This window comes from Dromiciops gliroides, chromosome 3 (assembly GCF_019393635.1).
Source record: "Dromiciops gliroides isolate mDroGli1 chromosome 3, mDroGli1.pri, whole genome shotgun sequence".
Classification (NCBI taxonomy): Eukaryota; Metazoa; Chordata; class Mammalia; order Microbiotheria; family Microbiotheriidae; genus Dromiciops; species Dromiciops gliroides.
The window spans coordinates 31,663,548-31,670,486 of record NC_057863.1 but is presented as its reverse complement, the minus strand read 5'-3'; positions in this window follow the sequence as shown (position 1 = coordinate 31,670,486).

Genomic DNA, 6,939 nt, shown 5'->3' with positions numbered 1-6,939 from the left:
GAGAAACATTGGGGAAAAAAACCTATGATCAAAAGCAATAAACAGGAATGTCACCCTTGACCACTTTTTCTGAGGAACCAGCCTTTTAAAATTCTGTGCTATATGTTTTTTTCCCTCTAGATTGCAAATAACATAGAAGGAAAGCAATCAGTTTTCTAAGTACAAAGGGCGTGGAAATGACTACAAAACTTTCTCACAACCTTGAAGAAATCAGAGTGAAAGGAGGAAAGCCATCTCTGAAGATGTATCTCTTCCTATCTTCTAGAGAAGATGTAACTTTGTAAAAATTTTCTTCAGGGATTTTGGCTTCACAATCAGATGTTGGCGTCATTTCTACAAAGGCAGTGCAGTATAGTGGGAAGAGCACTGGATGCACAGTCAGAGGGCCTGGGGTTAAGCCCCACCTCAGCTGTTTACTACCTGTGGGACCTTGTTTGAATCATATAATCTATCTGAGCCTCAGTTTCGTCAAATGTAACAGGAAAGGGTTGAACCAGATGATCTCCAAAGTCCCTTGTAGCTCTTAACCTATGATCCTGAATGAATCCTACATGGATAACCAAAGGAACAGAGGTGCTAAAATGGGCATCAGTAAAGAAAAAGTAAATGCAAGATTCAGCTTACGCATGTGTAAAAATCGGTTCTAAGCTAGGATATTTGGCAAGGAGGCAAAGGGAGTTAGTCAATAGTTATTGAATATCTGCTAGAGACTGAGCAAAATTAGTTTTAAAAACTTAGCTTCTAGGGGCAGCTAGGTGGTGCAGTGGATAAAGCACCGCCCTGGATTCATGAGGACCTGAGTTCAAATCCGACCTCAAACACTTGACACTTACTAGCTGTGTGACCCTAGGCAAGTCACTTAACCCCAATTGCCTCACCAAAGGAAAAAAAAACTTAGCTTCTGGGGGTAGGTAGGTGACACAGTGGATAAAGCATCAGCCTTGAATTCAGAAGGACCTGAGTTCAAATCCAGATTCAGACACTTGTCACTTAGTAGCTGTGTGACCCTGGGCAAGTCACTTAACCCCAATTGCCCCACAATAGATAGATAGGTAGATAGATGGATGGATGAATGGATGAGTGGATGGATGGATGGATAGATGGATGGATGAGTGGATGGATGGGTGGATGGATATATGAATAACTAAATAGATAGATGAATGGATAGGTAGATAGATAGATAGACAGATAGATGGGTAGGTGGATGGGTGGGTGGATGAATAAATAAATAAATAGATCAATGAATAAATGAATGGATAGATGGATGGATGGATGGATGGATGAGTGAACAAACAAACAAATAAATGCAATTTTAAAAATATTTTTTTAAACTTAGCTTCTACTCAATTCCAGCATGATGTCATGGAAAATTTAATCAGAAGTCCTGGGTTCAAACCCCAAATGCTACTTACTACTTAAGTGGCCTTGAGCAAACCTCTTCCCTTCTCTGGGACTCAGTTTCCTTGTCCCTAGAATTAAGAAGTTGGACTAATTAATTCCTAAAATAGCTTCTAATTCAAAAGCTATGATTCTATCACTTGAGTTCAAATGCTTGCTCCACCACATTACTTGTCCTTTGACCTCACTGTGCCTCAATTTCCCTATTAATAAAATGAAAGGGTTGGACCTGATGACCTCTGAGATCATGTCCAGAGCTTAATCTATGGTTCCCATGACCATATGGGCTGGATTTAAATCCCTCTTCTCTTCCACTTATGCAACTTTCTCTGAACCTCAATTTCATTACTTACAAAATGAGGAGGTTCCTTCCATGAGCTCTAAAGGTTTTTCCAGCTCCTGAATCTACAATCACATGAAGAGGGACCTTCTCACTCTTCTTGTGCTATTGAAACCCAAATGGGACCAAGGAGTCCAGAGGTAACTCTTAGATTGTGGAAATTGTGAGACATAAAATCCAACACCAAGACTTACTAAAGCCCAGCTTGGTGATCAGCCACTCATGAGCCCACAATTTAAGGGATTCTTGTAAAAATGGAAATAGGGATTTAGAGACAACTAGTGGATTTTTGAAATCATTGCAGCCCTAGTTCAAAAAAAAAAAAAAGACATTATTTCTTCTCTGTTCTGTGTAAGTCCTGCAGGATTTGCCCCTACCTCTGTTTATCCAGAGACCTCATTCTTGCTAGCTTCACTAATTCAAGATGTGGGATAATTGATCAGGGCTAGACTCCCTTTACTGTGCAAAACCTTTCTTCTTTAAGTAAATTAAATATATGAAAACCTAGGCTTGTTGTGGTTGTTCAGTTTGTCCAACTCTTCATGACCCCTTTGGGGGGGTTTTCTCAGCAAAAATACTGGAATTGTTTACCATTTCCTTCTCCAGCTTATTTTACAGATGAGGAAACTGAGGCATAGGGGAGTTAAGTGGCTCAAAGTCAGAGATAGTGAGCCTCAGAGATCTTCTGACTCCAAAGGCTCTTTGATAATTATCTGTCAAGCAACTAATCAATCAGCAAACTATTACTTAAACAAATTACTCAGCCTCTTCATTTCTGTTTCTTTATCTGTAAGACAGCAAATAATGCTATTTTTGCCTACTTCCTATGGTCAGAAGGACAGTGGTTTATTATGGCACTTTACAAACATGAGATGAGAAAGTGTTGAAAGATTATCAAGCACCTCCCTTAGAGGTTCCTGCTTAATTAACCTACAGAAAATTAATTCACTATATACAAATCTATTATACTTTCCTTTCCATTTGTTTCACATTAATAGTTTGCAAGAACTTTCCATTCTATTCAAATTGGGATGCTGATTATTTTCTACTTCTAAGGGTGTGCTGGACTCAGCTCATAAGCCTTTTTGAGCTGATTGTTAAATTTTTAGTGTGAGCACTTATACCTTGAATATCAGTAAAGGATATAAATCAGGCCTTGATTTATTGTTTTGTTGATTGTCTCAACTTGAGAAGGGTTGAAGAAAATCTTAATAATACAAATTAAGCTTCATGTGTCATAGGTATATTTTTCCCAGAGATCCAGTTATTAAACATTTATCAGAATATTCACCGGCCCATATCCCACCTACAGACATTTGCACAGGTGATACCCATACCTGGAATGCACTCTTCTTTGTTTTTTATTCCTTCTAAGTCACTCTTTATAACTATAAATTTTTGTTACCTTCAGTTTTGTGCTTTACACATACACAGACACACACACAGAGTTGTCATCAATATGTATGCTCTTCTTCTGACTTCACTTTGCATCACTTCTTGTGATTCCATAATTCCCTGTATTCTTCATCTTGATTATTATAATAGGACTATAATTTCCCATTAACATGCCAAAATGTATTCAGTCCCTCATGGACTATTGACCATATGCATTGTTTCTAGACTTTTCTTATTTAAAAAGCTATTAATCGGGGCAGCTAGGTGGCGCAATGGATAGAGCACCAGCCCTGGAGTCAGGAGTACCTGAGTTCAAATCTGGCCTCAGACACTTAACACTTACTAGCTGTGTGACCCTAGGCAAGTCACTTAACCCCAATTGCCTCACTAAAAAAAAAAAAAAAGCTATTAATATCTTTACATGGATAGTTAATCGTTCCTTTTCATTTCAAATCTCAACAATGGAATAAGAGGGTCAGAGGTCAGAAGGCTTACTCAGGTTTGTGACCTACTCTATGTTGCCAGATTACCTCCCATCTCCTACAGGTTATATACATGTGCCTCTCTGAGGTCCCATCAACAATAAACTTGGGGGTGGGGGAGAAGAGAGTTGTTCTTTTTTCCCCAAGCTCTGTCCTACTGACCAGATTTCCATATGCATTTCAATAGACACCCTGTGTATATGGGACAGATGATCACGAATCCAAGCCAGGGTTGGGAAGAGAGGGTGACTGGAATTGCTTTCAGAACATTGCAAAGCACTTTTCTGACCTTAAGATTCCCATAAGATCCCATCTTTTCAATGCAAATATACTCATGGTATTACTGTATGGCAATGAGACCTGGAGTCTGCAAGAGTCAGATATGACTGAAACCACTGAACAACAATACAAATGATACCTGGAACTGTTGTCTGAAGAACTCAGATGAGCATCATATAATAGAATAGCATATGGCAATGGACAGACACATGGGCAGTGTGAACAGGCTGGACCATAGGACCAACAAGGAACTCCAAAGAGGAACAGAATCAAAATTAAAGAATTGCATGGTAAAAAGGAAAGATGGGTTGGTCACATGATGAGACCAAGGGATGACAGACAGCCAGAGGGCTCCAATGGTACTCTTTCATTGTTGCAAGCATTGTGGAGAACTCTAGGGAGTTCACAGTTGAGAATCCCACAGGATTCATAGGTGCAGATTTTTAGATCAATGGCTTTGGAATAAATTTTTTCCAAGTCAGTGGGTAGCATAATAATAGCTCACATTTCTATAGTGCTTCCAAGGTGCCAGACACTATGCTAAGCATTTTACACTTATTATCTCCTTTGATCTTCACAACAGCCCTAGAAGGGAAGTACATTGAGGGAAGGTTGCCTCTATTTGCAGTTCACAAAACCACAGAATTTCAGATTTGGAATGAACATTTAAAGTCCTTTCCTACCTGACTCCAACCTACCTTTCATCCATATTAAACATTATTCTCCTTCATGCACTTGAAAATCCAGTTCAACTGGCCTTCTTTCTGTTCCTCAGATTTGGTCCTCTATTTGTCATCTCTGAGCCTGGACGCCATCTTTCTCCCATGCCTGAAATGCATTCCTTCCATGCCACTGTCTCTCAGAATCCCTAGTTTCCTTTGAGACAGCTCAAGCTCCATCTACTCCATGAAACCTTACCTGACAAACCCAACTGCTAGTGACATTTCCTTCCACCACCTCCCCCCAAAATCACTCTTTTGTGTCTATAGCTTTACACAGCCTTGCTTCCTCCCTAATAGAATGTAATTCCCTCGAGGGCAGGGTCTGTCTCATTTTTGCCTTTGTATATGCAGTAGCTGGCACACAGTCAGCCCTATGTAGAAGAAATTGGGAATGTTTAGCCTGGAGAACAGAAGGCTTCCATTTCCTGAAGTATGTGAAGGGCTAGTCAATAGGAGAATTAAATGTGTTCTGCTTCACCCCAGAGGGCAGAACTGGTGGCCATGGATGGAAGTTGCAAAAAAAGCAAACTTAGGCTTGGTGTCAGGACTTCTTAACATTAAGAAAATTATCCCAATAATATCCAAAAGGGGAGGGGGGTGGACTGTCTCAGGAAGGAGTAGGTTCCCCCCAAATTAGAAGTCTTCGATTTTTTTTAAACATTCATTTTTTTATGTTCAGTTCAAAATTCTCTCCCTCTCTCCAGCCCCTCCCCAACCCGTGGAGAAGGCAAGCAATATGATACCCACTATAAATGTGGAGTCATTAAAAACATCCCCATATTAGTTGGGGGGGTGGGAGCAAGAAAAATCAAAAAAGTAAAAAAAGAGGCTTCAATTTGCACTCAGATTCTATCAGTTTTCATTAGAGATCTTCAAGCAAAGATTAGATAGCCAATTAATGTTTCTGATTTGATTCAGATGATTCCTTTTTTGTCCATTAAGTGTGTGTATATATATCCATATATAACATAATGTATCTATAAAGATGGATAAGTACATATTTGTATAATATAAATAATTGTGGCTATTGTATCAAGTCTATAAGTGTTTAATAGGTTAATGTGTTAAAATATGGTAAATATGTTCATGTTTATTATAATAGTATAATAATTATGCATAATTGTAATAGTATATTAGATATCTTTATATGTCAACATTATGTTCTATATGAGTATGTATGTATATATACATATATATGTGTACACACACACACTCACCTAATGGATTAAAAAAGGAATCATCTAAATTAAAGTAGAAACATTAAATAATTGGTCATCCAGTATTTACTTGAAGACCTCTAATGAAAACTGATTAACTCTAAGTGCAGTGTATATAAACACATGCAAATGTATGTGTATACATAAGTATGTATACATGTATATATTGATATATACATTATATTGTATATGGATAAATACAACTAATTCAATCTTTTAAATCATCTGAATTAAAATAGAAACATTAAATCTTCTACTTGAGCAAACCATGAGAAGCAAATTTTCACAGTTTATATGTATAAAAGATAATTATATATCACAAATAAAATTTTTTAATTTTACAAAATAAAATGCCTTCCAATTCTAAAAAAAAAAAAGAAGCAGCAAATTTTCTCCTTGTTGCATTAAAATGGATATCAGTCCCTTTCCCTTTAAACGCAGGAGGCTCACCAATATAAAATGAGTAAGACTACTTATTCCTTGTTCCAGCTCCTTTACAGCTAGACAAGGTGCTCCAGATGAGGTTACATATACTACACCTTTAAGGAGATTAGCTGGAATGAAAAGAATAATTATGTCATTTTTAGTCCTTTGGGTTTTCATTTTAAATGGAAAACTCACTTTTTGGAAATCACTTGGGAGGCCACATTCTGAATCAGACAATCTCCCCAAGAAAAAACATTGGAGCTGTTACTTGTCTAGACTGTGTCACCCACAGCCCCACCCAACCCCCAAGTCCCAGACTGAACCTGATTAAAATGTAATTGGGAAATATTTAACAAATGTTTCAAGGGATGTCCCCTCCCATGGAGCAAGCCGGTGTCATTGTGTGACTCCAAGGGAAACACTGTAGACGTTTCTAGCCTCTTCTTCCTGTACTCTTCTCCAAGGGAGACTGTTTCCTTTCAGGAGGGGAAGCAGGAAGCTGGGACCAGAGGTTACTCTGCTCTCCTCAGAAAGAGGGGTTACCAGGATAGAATTCTATCTGCTCCCTTATGTCCTGTTAGTCTAGGGGATATGATCAGGTTCAATCTAGCTTCTAATCACTTTTTCAATAATTGGGAATGGGGACCTCAAATTTTATATCCAAGGCTCGACTCCTTTCC